This window comes from Canis aureus, chromosome 19 (genome assembly GCF_053574225.1).
Source record: "Canis aureus isolate CA01 chromosome 19, VMU_Caureus_v.1.0, whole genome shotgun sequence".
NCBI classification, from domain to species: Eukaryota; Metazoa; Chordata; class Mammalia; order Carnivora; family Canidae; genus Canis; species Canis aureus.
In genome coordinates, this window is record NC_135629.1 from 22,382,951 (window position 1) to 22,403,724 (window position 20,774).

The following is a 20,774-nucleotide window of genomic DNA, read 5'->3' on the forward strand; positions in this document are numbered from 1 at the left end:
CCTGGCTGAGCAGGGAGCCCGATGTGGGGCTTGAACCCAGGACCCTGGGATCATGACCTAAACTGAAGGCAGATGCTTAACGGACAGAGTCACCCAGGTGTCCCATAAAATTATATTTCTTTACATAAAACTGGTAGCTTCATATTAGCTTGGAATTTTCTTTGTTGGAGGTTTTGATGAATGCATTCAATCTCTAAACTAGATATAGTACTTTCAGTTTCTTCTTGTGTCAGAACAAAATAGCTGCGTTTTTCTGAGAGTTTTAAAATTTTATCTGAAGTTTCAAATTTATTAAAATGAAATAAGACACGGCAGAGGGAGAAGCAGGCTCCATGCACCGGGAGCCGATGTGGGATTCGATCCCCAGTCTCCAGGATCGCGCCCTGGGCCAACGGCAGGCGCTAAACCGCTGCACCACCCAGGGATCCCTCAACTTTGTTTTTAAAGAAAGAACTTTGGATGCTGTTGATCCTCTGCATTTCTTTTTTTTTTTTTTTTTTTTTCCTACTTAGGTTAATTTCTGCTCTTAGCTTTATTCTTCTTTCTCTGACTTTTTTTTTGTTTTACATTTCTATTCTCTTTTTAGTTCCTTGGTATGGATGCTCAGGATAAATTCTCCATCATTCCAATGTTCTAATATAAATAGTTGAACTCACTAGTTTTCAAAGTTAAAGCCCGAGCTAGGCAATTATCATCAATCCAGAACTTGTTAGAAATAAAACTTCTTGGGCCTAATCTCAATTCTATTAGAGTTCTGAGGGGAGGGGCCCAGCCATCTGGATTCCAGCAAGTTTTCATTTAATAATAGAACATTGTTTATAATAGTTAGTATAAAGAGTAGACAATTAGGTTAAAACTAGGCAAAAGACTGTAAATGCAAGGGAAATTGTTCCTCTAACAGAGAAGGACGTTATTTCAGAAATACATCCTGAACTAAATTTGGTTAAGAAAACCCTAGCAACATCAATACCAAAACCAAAACAAAACAAAACCATTAGCAACACAGAATTTCTAGTGAAGTTAAATGGCTGATCACGCTAATATTAAATGCTAAGATTCATAATTCATAATTCATAATTTTAATTCATCCGTGTTTTCTTATATCAAATGATGTTCCTCCTAAACAATGGAAATTTTCTTAGCCATTGCTATGCATTTCAAAATACGTAAAAGGAATTTCCTCATGATAATCAGGCCTTAACTTCCTTAAGGGTAATATTCAAAGTAGCATGATTTTTTTGCTATTTTATCAAATTATTGAAAAATAATTTTGGCTAAACATTAATAAAAAAAAGCAACCAGTAATATCATCTCAAACAGATAATTTCAAATAGTTGATATGCTATACTTTGCATGGTCCAGTAACCCCTAAAATAACATATAAATCAAAAATATAAAGAAAAAAAGCAAGCAGACAAATCAGGTGTGGCAAACTTCACCTGCAGTTAGTATGGAGACTACCGTGTTTTCAAAAGAAATGTCCACAGCCAACAGCATGTTATGTATTGCTAGATTCAATTTTCAATCTTTCTGAAGAAGATAATATGCCAGAGTAGCAACATCAGTAAATAAAGACAAAACATTTTGGTCATTTGAATTTTAGAGAACAGAGTATCAGTGAAGGAAAAAATTTATATTTGGAATTCCAAAGTTCTATTAAAACCTAGAGAGAAAAAATTTGCAATTCACTTATCACCACTGTGTATTCAGGCAAAAAAACTGCTTAATTCTTATCAAGCTAGCTTATCATTGAATCTAAATTCACAATTTGAACTTTTCACTAAGAAACCACGGAGTTTATACTTTCATATGGAAAAAATCTAATGAAGAGTTTAAATATAACAAATAATATTTTAATTTTTTAACTCAGATAAAACAGAAGAAATATCCCCAATCTGTAAATTGTTCCCAGTTTGACTACAATTGTTGGAATTTGTCAATCAGTTCAGAAAGACTTTTTTTCTCTTTTCTTAATCAAATCATTGAAGAGTGAGTCATATTTCCCTTTTCACTCCTTTCTTTTAAAAATCTACCCTTAAAATAGTTCTGAGACATTGAAGGGGGACAAATAATGGAAGAATAGCAGGAAAGCAAAATTAGTAGGATGGCCCAGAAAATGGGAACAAGTTTTGAGTTTATGCAGAGAAGTTTAACTCCATAAATGCTATATATTACTGATTACTAAGAAGATTCTTAAATTTAAACTCCTATGCATAGGAATTATATTTTAAACTCAAACCAGTAAACCATTATTATTTCTGTATACTAATAGTTGACTTTTTCTGTGTGTGTGTAACAATGACAATACTTTTTATTAAAGATTCTAGGGATGCTTTTTGAAATTTTTATATAGAAAAATAGAAATGTGTTATAAAATTAACCAGTTGTATCAATGTTGTTTTATAGTCAGTGCATATTTTGAAATAAAACAGAGATTTATCAAGTATCTTCATTTGTGCTTAAGTTATTGAGTATGCCCAAAGTAGATCTAAATAAAAACTTTTATTATTCTTTGTAGTCCCATAAATTATTAATGACATGTAAGTTTATACTGTACATTCTGGATTTCATTTTCCTGCTTTTTTGCAGAGTGAAGAAACCCCTTGAAACATAATGACTAATACAACAAGTGACTTTTACTACTGCACACATCCGTTCTCTTTAAAGAACTCCTCTCGTCCCTACATATGGGAATACAGTATGGAAGCTAATTTAAAAGGCATCAACAATATTTTCATGGATAAAATGTTTTGGTTGTTAAGAATACCAGCTGGCATAGTGAGTAGAAACCCTGTTAAATGTTCAAGTATTAGCTTTCAGAAGGGATAATAAATTCTGTGTCAAGGTTGACAGTGGCAGAGAATGAATAAATCAAAAAGTAAACCATGCATTTAAAATAGAACAGAAACCAAGGAAAATAATGTGAGCTATCAAGACAAATAAACAAATGTAAACAGTGACTGTGGTAGATTGAAGTGTTTTATTGGTACTCCCTTGTTCTTCCTCTAGGTCATCAGGTAGATGAAACTAGTTGCAAGCTGTTCATTCATTGTAGAGGTGTGTGTACACAGCAGTAAATATGTCCCACAGCACTGATAAACTCTCAGAGCCTCTAGGCCAAGGGTTTTACGCTCCAAGAGAGACATTTTTGCCAGGTACATGTTCTTGATGATATCATATGTTACTTAAAAGCCTACTGCAGTCTATAGAATTATTTTTTCCAAGATGGACACCAGTGTTGGTTATGGTTAATCTATTACGAAAAGAGATCTTGTGACTTGGGATCTCAAATTTCTTGGAAAAAAAAAAAGTAGTATGCTCACTAAGTCTGTCCTGCTTATTTGTTTTTAATCCAACATGTTATTTATAAATAAATAGAGATACATGAGACAGGGAATTTTTAAATTATTTTGATAGTAGAAAGATGACTAGATTTGGAAGCTGAATGATTTCTTCTATTTTTAAGCAAGTTCTTTGAATTTTCTGTCCCTTAAATTCCTTATCTGTTCAATTAGAATGGGGATAGGAGTAAGTATTTATGAAAAAAGTCTTAGGAACTGGAAATGGATTCAAAAATAAAAGTTATTGTTGATATACTATGTTAAGCCTCTGGGTATTCTTATATTATTTTCAAAATACTATTGAAAATATTTAAAAATAAATAACTACTAATATATGACATTATTTTTAATCTTCCTAGCTAGCTTTCAAGACTTTTTCCCATTTTAGTGAATTTATTTTTGATGTCAATCAGAGGAAGGGTAATTTTTATATGACTAATTGAATATGTTTGCACTGAGACACTTTGAGAGGAAAAAAAACAAAGCCACATATTCTCAACTTCCATAAATAAATTCTGAAAAAGCAACTTAATCTATATTCAAAATTTTTTGAGGGCTGAGCATGTTCAAAATGCTAAACATATAGTATGAATTTGATATAGTTCCTACCCTTGTTGATCTCATAGTCTAGTAGAGGAGACAGACACATAATTATAATAACCAAAAACCATAATAGAAACACAGTCTAATGTAAAAAGATCTACTTTTAATTTACTCTAATGGGTGGTAGCAAAAGAAAGTTTGGTTCATTTATTTGCTTGCTCTTCACAAAGCATTACCTTGCTATGTGGTCATTCCACTCAAGATTCACTTCTACAATGGACTCGTACGGTAGCAGATGGAAAAAAAAGATGACAGTGGACCTGTAGAAGGGGTTTTGTTTTTGGCATTAACTAACATGCAAGCCCTTTTCATTCCTCTGTGGATGTACTTTATGGCAACTAACTATAAGTGACTTATCTATACTTCCCTGAATATTCAGAATTTATAAGAAATGAAAGTAATCGAATCACTCTTTACCGTAAGACATATAGTAAGACTTTCTATTTTGAACTAATTAAGTCATGTGTTTCCTCATTTCAAAATTTTTTTTGATAACAAAACTCATTCTAGGTGAAAGAAAATAAACAATTTAGAAGAGTTGGTATTTTGTTCCAATTTTGTTCTCCTAAACATTAGTAAGATGGTATTGATTTTATGAGCATTTCTTTGTACAGCTCTTTGTATATTAAATGAAAATGCTGATTACCTATTTTGGGACCGATGGAACAGAGACTGATAAAAACATCTTAGTTTACTACAAATATAAACAATAAAAAACAGCATGTGTAAAGATTAAGCGATATCCCATGTAAGCAAAAATTACTTTTTATTTCTTATCGTGTTATGACATAAGGAGAGAAAAAATGTTTTGATGTAAAAATCTGTCAGCTATCATGTAATTTAATATGTAGTGACATATACTGCTAAAAGGTATATATTAACATTAAAGACCCAAACTCCAATGATTAATATTACAGTGATGACAGAATGAGTGCGCCTAATTTTAATCCACTGTTTATCTATGTGGGGTAATTTATAGATCACTCGACATGTTTTAATAGTAGACATAAAAAGATATCCTCTAATACCCACTTGCTTTCAAGATCTGACATTTGCAATTACAAATACAAAGAAATACCAGGGGTTGCCTTCATTGGCTATGTATACAAATAGCTAGTCATCCCATACACAGTTTATCAAAAGTGATCTATTAATAACAAAACTGCTCCAAAGACCCAGGGTCTCTTAATATTCTGGTTGAATATCAAGGGGTTGACTTAAAATGAGGGCAGAAACACAAAGAGTAGAGAACACATTGATTTGCCCGCCAAATATAGTTTTACCATCATAAATCTCAGGCTGACAACTGCACAAAGCTTTCTTCACCCAAACACTGCCAAGTCAGGGCGTTTATTCACTGATTGGCTGATAGTTGCCATGACAACTGATGCCACAATTAGACAAGTACAATCCCACTTTCAAACATGCACACAATTCATTAATTCAGCAGGACTTTGTTGATGATACATTATGAGGTTAGTATTTAATACTATTCAGGGATTGATATATTTGCCTCTTATCTAGGGTAAAGTAAATTTTAGGAAGTGATGAAAACAACTATTTCATTAGATTAAAGTAAATTTGACAAGCAACTCAGTGAATTTAAGTGTTTTTAATAATTTTACAGGTGTCTCATTCTTTAAATGACTATTGATGTTAACGTTCAAGTTATTTTCCTATGGGTCCTTTTAAAAAAAATTGGGAAGAATGTGAGTCCAACTTCCCACATACTAAATAAATGACAATAAATATTTCTTTGGCATTCAAGAGGAAATAATTTTACTCCATGTTGAGTGATCATTGAATTTAACAGATATTCATCTGTAGAGAACCCAATGAAAATTGCAAAAGGAGTAGTTTCCTTATTCTTTGTCTACTAAGAAACCATATTTACCAGAGATGTTTCCTAAAACAGACTGACCACGTAGATTGAGAATCTAAATACAAACAAAAGTAGTCCAATGAGGAGTACAATATAAGTAAAAGTTGTATTTACCAACATTTATGTAATTTTAGCTCAGTCATATTAATCAAAGTACTGGAAGTGAAATGCTGACATTTCTAAACACATTTTCACATATTATGATCCAAAGAGTGTGTGAGTGTCTGAGTATGTAATTAATAAGTTAAAACCTTTTACATCTGTATGTGTTCCTGGTTGTTTCTGTTTGTAGGAATGTACAATGGAAGATATAAAAGGCTAGATACCATATTGTTAGTAATGCTTACTTCAGAGATGTGGATTAGGAGAGGGTGGGCAAATAATTTTTCTTACATATTTTTTACTAATTGTTCTAATTACAGTAAGGCTTAGTTTTTAACTTTAAGTACAAAATGCAGTAAAGTACTGGAAATGAGTAAGTATCAAGGCACCAAAGTATTATGCTCAATATGATCTCGTTTTATTATATATGCACCATATATACCAGTGGACATCTGTGTGTGTGTGTAGTGTGTGTATGCGTATGTAAAATTAAAAAAAAAAGATTAGAAGAGCATACCCCAAATTTTTACCACTGATTGTCCCTAGATAGTGGGATTATTTATTTTGTTCTTTTTACTTATTTGTATTGTTTATAATGAGAACGATTTAATTCTTTCATGAAGAAGAGTGATTATGTTATAATCAACAAAAAAGAGTAAATTAAACATTTCTTACCTTCTACAAGTAACACTCACTGTTAGGAACTAAAGGACCTCAAAGAAAAGAGGCTATGTCCTCAAGATCATTATAATTTAATGGAAGAACAATGATAGTATGAAAAATCATAAGACATAGTATGAAGCAGTATGATTGCATAGCAGTTCAGAATCATCATATATCTTTTTAAAGATATGCATTTGTCATGTTAGTACTACTAGTTTTGGTAAAGTGTAAAGACTAAATTATTTGATACATATATAAAATAAATATGTATTTTTGAAGTAACTACCAAAATTGAAGTTGTTTAGGCAATAAAAGAAGAATAGTAATTTCAAAAGCTTATAGAAGGATAACAATTTTAAAAAAAGGAATTTAAAACACTCCTAAGTAAAATAAGACTGTCTAAATGGGCCAAGTTTAGACATCGAAACACAAAATATTTTATCTTCTTCTTTGACTCTGTGTGTAATCCAGAAGACCATTTATTTTTATTTTTTTTCATTTATTTTTTTTAAAGATTTTATTTATTTGACAGAGACAGATAGCACAAGAAATGGGAGTGGCAGGCAGAGGGAGAAGCAGGTTCCCTGTGGAGAAGAGAGCCCAACATTGGGGCTAGGTCCCAGGATCCTGGGATTATGACCTGAGCTGAAGGCAGATGCTTGACTGACTGAGCCACCCAGGCACCCCCTAGCAGATATTTTTTAAAAAATGGCTCAGGGCAGACCCGGTGGCGCAGCGGTTTAGCGCCGCCTGCAGCCCAGGGTGTGATCCTGGAGACCCGGGATCGAGTCCCATGTCAGGCTCTCTGCATGGAGCCTGCTTCTCCCTCTGCCTGTGTCTCTGCCTCTCTCTCTCTGCATCTCTATGAATAAATAAATAACAAATATTTAAAAAAAAGAATACAAACACTTTAAAAAAATGGCTCAGCCTTTAATGAGGTTGTATAAATTAATACCCATATTTCCTATCATTACATGATTTTTCCTAAGAATATCACACATCAATTCCCAAGTAGCTGGAGGGCTCCTATCATACTGTAAATCATATTTGTTACTTAAGAGTGTATATGGAAATATTTTTCATTTTTGCTTTCCTAATTTGTCTTCTACCTCATAATCAGCCTCACATTTAATTAGAATTTAGTGGGAAATTAGTCCATATGAAAATAAAGTTATGTGGCATTCTGGAATGCCACATTCACGTTGTCTATAGACTACTGGTAATCTGTCTGAAATCAATGACTTATGGAGTCTAAGATAGATATGTTGCCTTTTGTCTAAGAAGGCTGTATTCCTTTGAGAAAATCTCTGTCTTAATCCAGATTCTCCCCAGAAAGTGGAATCAAAATGAAAGAAGTGATCTCAGGGGGGAAGACTGGGGGTAAGGAGAGAAAGCAAAAGAAAGGGGTAAGGCAATTGTAGGGTGTGTTCTTGAGTTAGTCACCACTGAGGGACAGCTAGTGCTTAATCCCACTGAGGAGCCACAGGGAATGCATCTCGGAAGGTTTGCCTGAGGGACAGAGGAGAACCCTTGGTCCACTGGCTTCTATATCCTGCTGGTCAAGAGTTGCACAATGGGATGTTAACTCTTGCATTTTTTAGCTATGTAGCAGGAATTATTCTGAAAGTATCCTATGCCTCGGCATCACAGAAGCCCTTGGAGTAGAAGGAAAATCAGTTGGGGCAAAGTAGTGGCTGGTTATAAATACAAGAAACTACTTACTTCAGACATGGTTATAGTAAAAGTTAGGTTAAGAAGATGTGAAGTAGGGGACAAGAAGAGATATGGTCTTCCATGGTCCACTTATGGTCACCATAAGTGTCTTGAATCTTTGCCAAATGTGGCCAACAGGACGGACAAGGACCCAGATCCATCCAATCTTGGAGCTCTATGCTACACAAACTGGTATATGAATGTTAGGATAAAAAAGCTCTCATTCCACTTGGATTCCTAAGGTGGGAAAAAGTGAAGGTGAGGCTTCTAGGAGACATCTTATATGCTTTTTGAAGAATCCTTGTCTTTGTGATGCAGCCAAGCATCCCAGAGACAAACAGAACCGTGAAGCCTTGATTCCTGCTCCTGTGCCTCTGATAGTCTAAGCTGCTCCAGTATCTTTCCTAGCTAGGAGAGCCAGAAAACTCCAAATTTAATTTGTTTGTATAAGCTAGTTTGAGTTGATTTTCAGACACCATCAACAGACTACCCACTGACTCATCCTCCAGTATAGGGAAGATGTCCCACAGTGGTGGGTGGACTTGTGCTCCTTTCTCTTTCTTTGTCTTACTGGAGAACTACTAATTTATTCTTCACCTTCTTTTTTTTCATTATATATATATATATATATATATATATATATATATATATATATATAGTTAAAAAAGCAAATGATTTCTGTAATTTTTGTTATTAAAAAAGAGATTCTATGCAAACTTAACGTCAGTTTTTCAAATCTTCCTGAGACAGCAACTTTCAACTATTTCTTTTTATCTTTAACTCCAAATCTCTACAAAATATGCATATAATTTTACTTCTTGAACTACCATTCTATTCCTGCTCTTAGTTATTTCTGGTAAATCCACCAGTACACTGGTTGGTTTTTGATCTTTTGTTGTGACCTGATTTTTTTTTTTTTTTAATTTCTGGAAGTTCGGATTGCTCTTGTCTCCAGGGTTCTGAGATTTTGTGATGATGTATTTTGATGTGCTTCTATTTCATTCATTGTGCTGAACACTTAAGGCTTTTCAATTTGGAATCTCACATCTTTTACTTCTGTGAAAGGCATTTGGGTGTTGAATTTCCTGGAAAGATCCTCTATCTTATCCTTTCCCTCCCGCTTTCTAGCTCTGTGACTTTTTTGCACCAACTTCAGATGGATTTTCTCAATTTTGGAGGGATTTTTTTTTTTCAAATTTATAAACCAGTCCTTCAACTGAAATTTTTATCTCTTTTCTGTTAATTTTAATTTCTAAGACTTTTATTTTTGTTCTCTAAATCTCTCTTGTTGTTTTATGGATTTAACATAATCTTTTATCCCTAAGGATACCAATGATAGATTTTTTTTTTAAGTTTTTGTATTTCTGCTCCCAACAATTTGCTTTTTCCTATTTGTATGTTAAGGCTATGCCCTTCCTGTTGGAGCTTTGTTAAGATACATGGCAGCCTTTGGCTGCCTGTTAATACTTTAAAAGTGAGAGACTAAAGAGCTGATTGAAAGCTCTATGACCAGGAGCAGTCACCTACTGGCATTGCAACTCAGGGTGAGATGACATAGGTAGGCTGGTTCAATGGGAGTGTTCTTACAGTTTTGCCCTTGGGCTAGTAAGGCTCACTAGAGCAGAATCTTCCACCTACAGCCTGTAAGATATGCAATTGGTTGCCTACTCTCTGCTGTCCAAGTGGAGTAAAAGGGTTTGTGGGGCAGTTAGTCTCAACATTCATCACTTTGTAGACCTTATTTAATTTTTATATTTTTGATGCAGATTCCCACCTTCACCTGTGCCGAGATCCCTTTGCTTTATAGTCTCCTTTTTGGGAAATCCTAAAGGATGTATAGCTTTGGACATTAACGGTTGCTGCTGATCACAAAAATGGAATGGGCCTCTTTCCCATTGCTATGGAAGAGGCACACAAAATTTTACCCAACCAGAGGTTCTCCTTCTGAGCTTTGAACTCTGGAGTAGTAATGTGCAGTATGGGGAAGTTTGGGGTCATATTTATGGTGTTACCCAGGTCTAATTTGTACCTTGGTGTGAATATTTTCTGTAGTTCTTGCTATAGGACCACTTAGAGGGTTATGGATTGATGTCTGCGTTCTGAGAATTGTCCTCCAGATGTTCATTAATTTTTGTAAGCCCGTTAGAGCCTGCTAATAAATTCTATTTTTGCCTAAGATGACTTGCATCAGTTTCTGTTGCTTGCAACTAAGAATCCTAATGGACACAACTGCTCCATCTCAAGGTCCATGGCGCCTAATGACGGCTTAGAGAATGCCTAAATTTCACATGGCTGTCACATGGCTTATATGTGGTCACATTTTACCAAAATACATGTACCACTGATTCACAAATTATACTGTGCCTAAACAAATTTGATCAATAAAATTTTATAGAATTAACTTAAAATAATATCTCAGAATTCTTCAGAAAGTTCTATTATTTTTCTCCAGTGGGAAGATCTTTAAAAAGGGTTTCAAATCCAAGTTTTCTTGTAAGCTTACATAATCAAAATGGAGTAGTTGCCCACTACAGACATTTTTAATGACTTTTTTTCCCCCTTAGAACAGCATCTTAGAGGAAGTGATTACCTTTCAGCAATTAACAAACAACTTTGTGCAATAATGAAGGAGAAACAAAACCTTTACACTCCACTCTATTTGCATGGCTTGTGGTATCTTGAAAATTATTGCCTCAAAAATATTACTAGTCATCTGCACACCTTCCAAATATTTCTTTTTGTCATCCTATGTTTAAGCCCACAAATGCTTTAGGTTAATAATTTCTGAGCCAATAGTCAGAAAAAAGTCATCCAGCTAATCTTTTTTTTTATTTTTTTCCTTTTGCTAAACATTTATTCTGGTTCTAAACTGGAGTCTTTGACACCATGTGAAAAAGGAAGGATACCAGTTGTTTTCTTGATGCTTGTATTCTGTTTGAGGAAGCCAGTGAAGGGCATTAAACAATAATCTTTACTTCACTTTTTTGCATTTTGCATTAACTGGACCTTACTTTGCACAAATTGTTTTATTGAAACTCTCTGATTCAATAGTAAAAAATTGAACAAAACAAAAACCTCTTCAGCTTGCTAACTGGATTAACCTGAGCTAGCTACCGATTTTTTCTGAGTCTCACTTGTCTTGGTTTTCAATAGAGAATACCTTAGCTTTCCTACCTCAAAAGGTTGTTGTAAGACTCAAATGAGGTAATTATGTATGTGACAGCACTTTATAAATTGGAAAACATTTTTAAAAATAAGGCTGATGTTCAAAGAGACATAGACAATGTTCTGTATGTAAGGCCACCCTTACCTAGCAGTTTAGCATTTCCCACAAAAGCAAATGCTTACATGGAAAAATATTCAACTTCACCAGGAGTAAAAGAAAAATGTTTTGAAACAACAAAGAGATATCAGTTTTACTTATTACAAGAAATGTTTAGAAAATAAGGTTCTGTGGTACCAAAGAGACTAATTTGGAACTGGGACTCATTCAGTGCAGGTAAGATGGTAATAATACTTTTGTCAAACAATTTGGCAACATATCTATTGAGTCTTAAACATTTTGTACTTTTTACCCACTTATTTCATTTACTCCAAATCACTACAAGTGCTTTACAATGTGGTTATTTATACGAACAAAAAATGAAAACAAATCAAATGACCAAAACCAGGATGGTTCAGAAAATTTTATTATGTTGACACAGTGATATCTATACAACGACTCCCTTAAATTATGCTTTCAGAAATTTTCAACAAATTAGGGAAAACTAGTCTGATACATATTATTGGCTGTGTTATACATTATGTGCACATGAGCGTGTATGGTATAAATTGGCTGAAAAGAGCAGAATATTTACATAAGGCAGAATTTCAAAGTTTTCAGATGTGACCCCACCCACCCCCCCCAAAAAAAATCCAAATCACCTGGAAATAGCACATGTGAAAATATTAACAGAGATGTCCCTGGATTTTGGCATTATGGAAGCTTTCTTTTCTATTTCTTTATAATTTTTAGATTTTCTTTATTAAATTTTTTTGTAATCAGAAATCTAGAAATTGTCAGGGACATGATGTATAATCAGGGTAAAACAATATTGCTTATGTCTTATTTTTTTTAAAAAAAGATTTTATTTAACAATATTGCTTATGTCTTAAATCTTTGACTTACTTAAGAAATGCAATGATAGTGTAAGGACTTTTTGAAATGTAGATGCCTCCAATCAGCTCCCACATAATTGGCTCTATTCCTTACTGTCCATTACTCAACACACTCAGAGCATGCAGAGTTTTTAGGTTGGTATCAAGCTTTGTGACAGTCCAAAGAATCTTGCTTTCATGGAAGTTATCAGAAATGCCATACTTCTTTAAAAGTAAGCCTGGAAATGTTCCTACTTTATACATCTTTGCATCTAATTTATATTGTAGACGACACAATCTAACAACAAGCCCCCAAGAAGTTCTCTGCTTTCATGCCTCCCTATGGGAAGAGGTCTACCTAAGAGACATGGGTGTTTTTAAGAGATAACACCATCATAGTTCAATCTCTTTAGCGTAAGTTGTCCATTTCTGTGCTACCATATCATTCCTCAGGGGAACAACAGTCCTGGCTACCACAACTGATGTGACATTGCAGGCACAGAGAAAAGAGAGAGAGGCAGAAAAAGATAGGGAAGCAAGTGGCACAGAAAGAGCCTTTTATCTAATTGTGACATATGTAAACTAGTACTTGGGGAAAAATGTTTCATAGTAATTCATTGGATATTCATTGTTTGAAAGTCCCACATTTTCACCCAATTCAGTTCTGTGTATTTTATTTTTTAATTTTAGTCTTGAAGCAATATTGAAGTGTGTCAATATGTCTTCCAGAAGTATAGAGATTATATTGAAACTATGCTTTTGTCTATTTTGTAGAATATACATTCAAAAAACACTGGTACACTGGTCATTCTAGGAATCTCTCTGAGAAATCTGTTTACATGATAAAATAATTATAAGAAAAATCTATTAAGAAGAATTACAATTTCATGCCTAGTGTTATTAATCATCTGCTCTATATAAACCATAACACTGGAAATGTGCAAAATCAGCAAACAGAACACCAGATCTCTTCCTATTCTTGAGGCTCCTTCAAACATTCCCACAGTGTTCTTTGCCAGCCAAAGAAATGGTTGAGCTAGAAGGGTAAGTTTAGTGTCCAAACTTGGGGGAAATAGCAACTAAAGTCATCAGGCTGGTCTCCAAAGACAAAGCTGCGATACCTAGTGGCACAAAGACCATGTTTCCATTTTGGGTGGACAACAGCAGACCCTTGGAAACGGTGTCTAACAAAGATCAAGGTGAAAGTGTAGATCCAGGATGATTGAATGAGATGTGCATGGTAGGAAAACAACTTTAAAAAATAACTGGGGACAATGAAATGGAACTGGTAAGTCATCTATTGTGGCTTTAAGGAAGTGAAAGAATTGAAAAAAAAAAAACTTGCATTAGATATCTAAATGTTGGCAGGAGCAAAAACTAGATAGTGAAGGTGGTAGATGGTGAAAAATGTAATTTTCTAAATGAACTTGGAATGCCACAAAAAGGCCTTTCTGTGCTACTGCAGTATATTTTATTCCAAATGTTTAAAGTAGGAGTTTCAAACCCAAAGCCCAGTGGGGGCCAGGTGAGGATGTAAATAAGAGATACGGTCTGTACGTATGAGGAAAAGGAACTGTGGAGAATGTAGTGTGCAAGAAGGATGCTTCCTTCAACTGAAGGCCAGTCACTACTTGGCTGCAGACTGTTACTATGTGAAAACATCGTCCTGATCTGATTTGTAAGAGAAGCTGGAAAGCAGGAATGGGAACGAAATTTCTTGATATTTAAAACCGTTGGTTGTGGGCCACAGTTTGTAACTTCTGACTTAAAGATAGAAAAGACATTTCTGAATGACATTTTAACCATTTCTTTTAAAAAAGGTAACCGGTATGGGAGAGTGTCCATAATCTATTGCTGAATGAAAAAACTCAGTTGCAATTCAAAATATATCAAATCGTTCCATCTCGCAAAAACCTGCTTTTGCAATTATGGGAGATGCGGAACAAGTTATTTACAGAAGTTTGGCAGTGGATAGTGGCTACATAGATGTGCGTTGTTTTTTTCCCTCAACATGTATCACTTGTGATTACCAAATTTCATTGATTCTAAGATATATTTTTTCTACATTTCTCAAAATTAAGACTACTCTCATAATTCACAATAGCACATAAAAGAGTGGTGCATTATATAATCAATAAATCCTACATTCAATGAAATACAACTTAAAAAGTCAAAAGTGGGGATCCCTGGGTGGCGCAGCGGTTTGGCACCTGCCTTTGGCCCAGGGCGCGATCCTGGAGACCCGGGATCGAGTCCCACGTCTGGCTCCCGGAGCATGGAGCCTGCTTCTCCCTCTGCCTATGTCTCTGCCTCTCTCTCTCTCTGTGACTATAATAAATAAATAAAAAATTAAAAAAAAAAGAGAGAACTTAAAAAAAAAAGTCAAAAGCAAAAATCTAAAGAAGAAAATCCATTATTTAAATTTGACACTGATGCCTGAAGAAAATAATCTGGTAGTTACATCTCTTTTCTTTTTTTCTTAAGATTTTATTTGTTTATTTATTTGAGGGAAAGAAAATAGGGGGAGGAACAGAGGGAGAGGGACAAGCAGACTCTGCACTGAGTGCAGAGCCTGATGTGAGGCTTGATCCCAGGACCCTGATATCATGACCTGAGCCAAAATCAAGAGTCAGAGGCCTAACTGACTGAGCTACCCAGGTGCTCCTGGTAGTTACAGCACTGAGGGGGGCACCTGACAGGATGAGCACTGGGTGTTATACTTTATGTTGACAAATCAAACTCAATAAAAGAATATACAAAAGAAAAATATTCAGTAGGAACTAAAAATTCAGTTACCTTTTTCTCTGACTATTCAAGTACCAAATTTCTTTATGCATTGAGTTATTTTGCTTTTTATTTTAATGTTTAAGGTGTTGAGCATCAAAACCCAAATCTTTAGGTGATGCACACAATCTGAGGAGCAGATTTTGGTTTATGTAAAAATTCTTGCTTCTAAAGAGAGTTATGGTCCAAACTATTAAAGACAAATTGTCAGAACCTGTAATTGCCCCAGAAAGCAAAAAAGATCTTTATTGCAGGTTTCAGATCAGAGGTATAATGTACTCCATATGGCTAGCCACATTATGGAGCTGGGCAGTTCCACTCAGCACCAGTTGAAGCATCCACAAGGTCTAGGGTCTGTCATACTGTTAGATTAAATTATGAATAATTCCTGGGAAATACTTAATGAATAATTTCTTTCCCCCGTCATATGTGCCATTATGGTGTGGACCCTAAAGAAATTTCTAATAAAAGTATATTACATTCTCTTTTCTTCATTAGTAACTACAATATGTATGCCATTGATGTCAGGGGAGTTCAGTATAAATTTGCAATCAGGTATATTGTGCAAGGTACCACAACAGCCAATATTAAAATACAACACACCCGGATCTAGTGATATGATGTATTTTTTTATGCTATAGACCATGAAATTATAGAATCTCCCATAGTTCTGACATATTATTTCTCCTCCTAAATCATTATAATCACCAGACCCATCTCATGCCTCAGTCTCTAAATGATAATGGAAGCAGAAGCACAGTATAATCAAGGAAGCTCTCAAGATTCATTTTCAGAAAAATATGATGCTCACCCTCACTAAGTAGAATTCTTCATTAATTAATAGTGTCGTTGATGGCATTATGTTACCCACCACCAAGTTTCTGAAAATCTTACTTTATGGCACCATAAAAATCAGAATCTGTGGAAAGTATTATATGAATAAATAGTCATATTATAGTCAAACAGGAAGAATGGTCTGAAGAGACTCTTTAAAAATTCCTCAATCATCCCTGTTCTCAGGAAATGATTCTTTCTCCTATGAACTGAGTGCATGGACTGAATTTTGTCCTCCAAACCACCAAAGGTTGCCATGGACAGGCTTAAGGGAGAGATACCTATGCTAGACTCCATAAAAGGTGGATCATATGGACTTTACCCTCCTTGTCCCTTGCATTCCCAACATGACCACCTGAGTCCAGACTCTTATGAGCTCGCTTCCTGTCTGTGGCTTGGATATCAATGAAACAAACTCACATAATGCTTCTAGAATTCACCATACAGCAAGGATAAGACTCAAATGTGTAGAAGAGTGGGACCTGGCCATAGCTGGCATATAATAAAAATGTGTACTAAATAGATTTTTAGACCTTCTAAATCTAATGTATGCTCATTTGTGTGAAAGAGACAAAGAAAAGAAAGCATAAGTCCTGTTGATTGTTGTTCTAGCCTATAATCTCTTCCTCCATTACAGGCACAATTTCCAACCATGTGTAAAGTTGTGACTCTGTGAATATATATACACTTCATTCTATAGTCTGTTTGCATCTTCTTAACAAATGAGATATCTAAGTATAGAGATGTTTCATTAACTGCAATGTTTTCATTAACTGCAATGTGTCTATATTATTTATCTAACCCTCTAATTATGGTCATAAAAATTGATCCCAGTGATACACTATAGCAATCAACCTTCTATTAAACAACTTGTACATTACAAAGTATTTGAGCCTTTGTTGGAAATATCAGTTTACTCCCATTTTCATCCCATCTTTATCAGTCTTCCTCTCTCTCCTAAATATATAAATTTTATATATCTTTGATGAAGTGTTTTCTTGATTGCACAGAGTCATTAGCCCTGAGTTTTGGTTCAGAATTAGACACACATCTATGTCACTGAACCCAGATCTGCTATTTACTACCTGTGTGGCCAAACCTCCTTAAGCCTTGATATTCCAAACATCATCATATTGGGGGAAGATTAGAGAATAAAATATCCAGAAAAAAAATTAGTACAGTGCCTGGCACATAGAAATTCTCTACATTGAAGAGGTTGACATTGTTGATGTAACTTCTATTACAAAATGGCTTGTTAGGTGACCTACAAATACTGTCATACAGCAATAGTCTAAAATAAAGTAATTCCCTCATCAAATAGGAATTAACCCTCCTGTCAGCTGATAGAACCAAAGGATAATATACAACTAGCTGAATCCACATGATAATACTCCATGCTAGGAGACTGTAATCACTACTACTATGAAATGAGTACGTTTAAGGTAATTTCCCCCCTATTTTTTATTTTTATTCTAATTTACAGGGCAGGAAACTGAGGGTCACTGCAGTTTTTAATCCATGTCTGTCTGACTTTGAAATCACTGCTCTCAATCAAAATAGTAACCTGTTTTCTACTCTGTTAGTTTCGAAAAAAGAACACTATATGAAAATGTGAAAATATTGCAAATACTATATTCATAAAAAGTGAAGTGGTTATCGTGTTTTTAAATAACTTTATTGAGCTGTAGCTCACACACCACATAATGCATTCATTTGATTATTATTTTTTAACAAAATTTCCTGTTGAACACGTTAGTAACTTCATAGTAATACTTGTTCCTGAATAAATTTATTAACAGCCTACTATGTGGCAGGTGCTGCTCTGGACCCTGGAATAAGGATTAGAGTTATAAATCAGGGATCCTCAACCTTAGTGCTATTAACATTCTGGGCTAGAGAGTTCTTTGTTGTGGGGACTGTCCTGCAGATCATAGGATGTTGAGTATCTTCCCTGGCCTCCAACTGCTAGATGCCAGTAGTCCCTTTTCCCCTAGTTGTCACAACCAACAGTATCTCCAGATATCTCCAAATGTCCTCTGAAGGATAAAATCATCCTGTTGAGAAGCATTGCTCCAAACCATATAATCAAGCTCCATATAGGCTCAGGGTGGCTTAATTATGATCACACTGTCCATAACTGGCTTTGATTTAAACTTACATATACATGCTTACACACACACACACACACACACACACACATATGTGAGCATAGGTATATATATATATATATATATATGTATGTAAGCATATATGTGTGAGCATAGGTGAGCATACTACCCAATTGTAGTCTGGCATCAGTCTATGACTTCTTGAATATTTGTTGACTGAAATGGCATTTCGGTTTTATAGTCAGTTCTTAATCAAGTGGTTCAAATCACTACTTTATTGCACAATTCAAGGTATATGTAGTATGCAACATATGAAAACTCATAATAATCGCAGAAGTCAAAAAATTAAAATTTATAATTTGTATAATTTGTGCTGTATACATACCACTGAGTTTATTTATCAACTTACATTTTAAATATATGTATCAGAATGTGTCTGTAGAGATTTCCTACTCAGCATTCATGCAAAAGACACAACAAACCATTCAATAACTCAAAAAATAAAAGCCACTCTGTTGGGATAAATATTCTTGTCCATATGCTGGATGGCAATGATTGATGCCTGCCTGCTGGCATTGTTAAGACAGCTCAAAATTTAAGGCCATTGTGAGGCCCCTGCCATGTCATTCGTAGTTCTAAATTCCTGAACGGACGCCATGACACTTGTGTAGCTGTGCCGTCTGTCTTCAGAACACTCTACTTCCTTTGTTGCTCACAATTGTGCCCTGTTTTCTCTTCCATCTGTAGTCAAAGAAGTAGAATATGGACAGAAATGGCGGCTACATCCTCTTTAACACAAGACAGAATGACAAAAGCCAAGAAGGTAAACTCCATTCAAAGCATGGCAAAGAAAAACTACGTTATTCATTATTGGCTGGTTAGAAAAGTTTCCGGTGGTACTTTACACAACTGTTTTGAGTACTTGGATTATCACACACCCAGTATGCAGGATTCCCATTTGACATACTTGATAATAATTCCTATCTGGAAATTGCACAAGAACTATAAATGAGACACCATTACCTAACAGCTACTTTCCTAAATGATTGCATTAGCAAGGTGTAAATCAATGAATGGTGATTAATGAGGTTACATTTCATTTGTGTTAATTCTGTGGTGCTCAATAAAATAAACTTTGGTTGCTCAGACCAGTTAAAAAAAAAAAGAAAGAAACAGAGCCATAAAACGATTTTTTCTTACTTTACTAACATTCTCTTTTATGATTTGTCTAGTTTTCTGTGGTTATTTTTGCAATAACAACCCAAAGAGGAAAAGAACAATGGTTTTTACAAGGGAGGAATGTGCAATATTGACATCCCACCATGATCCTTCATTGTAATCAAAGAGGCAAAGGTATAATAAGAAGAAAGCCTGGTTTTATTGAGTACTCCTTATGTGCCAGGCACTGTGCGAAGAGCTTGATGTGTATTGTGTCATTTAATTTTCATAATAGCCACATGAGACCATGTGAAAGGCACACCTCTGCATTAGTCATTAGAGAAAAGATAGGAAAATCATAAGACAATACTCCAACATATCAGAATGGATTAAAAAAAAGATAATGATAGCTATTGTTAATGTTAATGTAGAACAACTGGAACTCCCATGCACTGTTAGAGAGTAAACTGGGATAACCGTATTAGAAAGTTGTTTGGTCAGTCCACTAAAGTTGAATGGACACATACTCTATGACCCAGCAGTTCCATTACTAAGTATAGACTTAATGGAGATGTGCACATATATTTACTAAAGGCGTGTATAAGAACTTCTATGGCAAAATATTCAAAGTAGTCCAAACTAGAAAGTAAACAAAGACTTATCAATAATAGAATACATAAAGGGGAACAATGCAACAATGAACAAACTATAGCTACACGTAACAATAAGTATGATCTTTCCAAACATAATATAGAAAGAAAGCAGTTGGATTCAGAGGAGTCCATATTGTATGATTTTATACATATAAATTAAAAAGAAAGGTAACACTGATCAGTCAGGCTAGAAGTTATGACAGTGGTGAACCTTGGTGAGCTGCTATTGACCAAAACTTGTAAAATAATATTGACTAAAACAGGGTAGGTAAGACTTGCAAGATTACATGAATGTACCTAGATTTCGGTGTTTGCTTTATAAAAAGCTCATTGAGCTCTGTACTTATAATCTGTGTACTTTTCTGAATGTGTGATACCTCAATAAAGCAGTTTACAAAGACATTTAGAGAGATCAGGAATTATTGTTTTCCTTCATTTTATAGATGCAGATATGGAGGATTGATGAAGTTAAGGGACATGGCTTTTAGTTTTGCTCCTACCTGCACAGCTCATCACTTAAGGGCCTCTGATTATCCAGAGTTGAAAAAAATGGTTAGAATGAAGCACATTCACTAGGGGCTTTTCATGCTGTGTCTTGAGTTTTCCTGCTTGGTGAGATCTGAGGAAAAAAAAAACTTAACTCTAACTACAGTGACCACATATCACAAGTATGACAAGCCACTGTACTTTCTGTTGGTAAATGACATGTCCAATTTTGGGTAATGCATTTCCTTCCAGGTTTGATCCCAAGGAGAGAATTTCAAAGGTGAAGACGTATAAAAATAGGTATTGCTGA

The 20,774-nt window shown here is 34.8% G+C and overlaps 1 long non-coding RNA gene across 1 annotated transcript; it reads left to right on the forward strand.

Moving 5' to 3' along the window:
• The first annotated feature begins 5,322 nt into the window (after positions 1-5,322).
• On the forward strand, positions 5,323-19,340 carry LOC144291207 (uncharacterized). Its single transcript, XR_013358532.1, has 2 exons — positions 5,323-5,419; positions 18,915-19,340. It is a non-coding gene; the product is annotated as an uncharacterized LOC144291207 (long non-coding RNA).
• Positions 19,341-20,774: the final 1,434 nt, after the last annotated feature.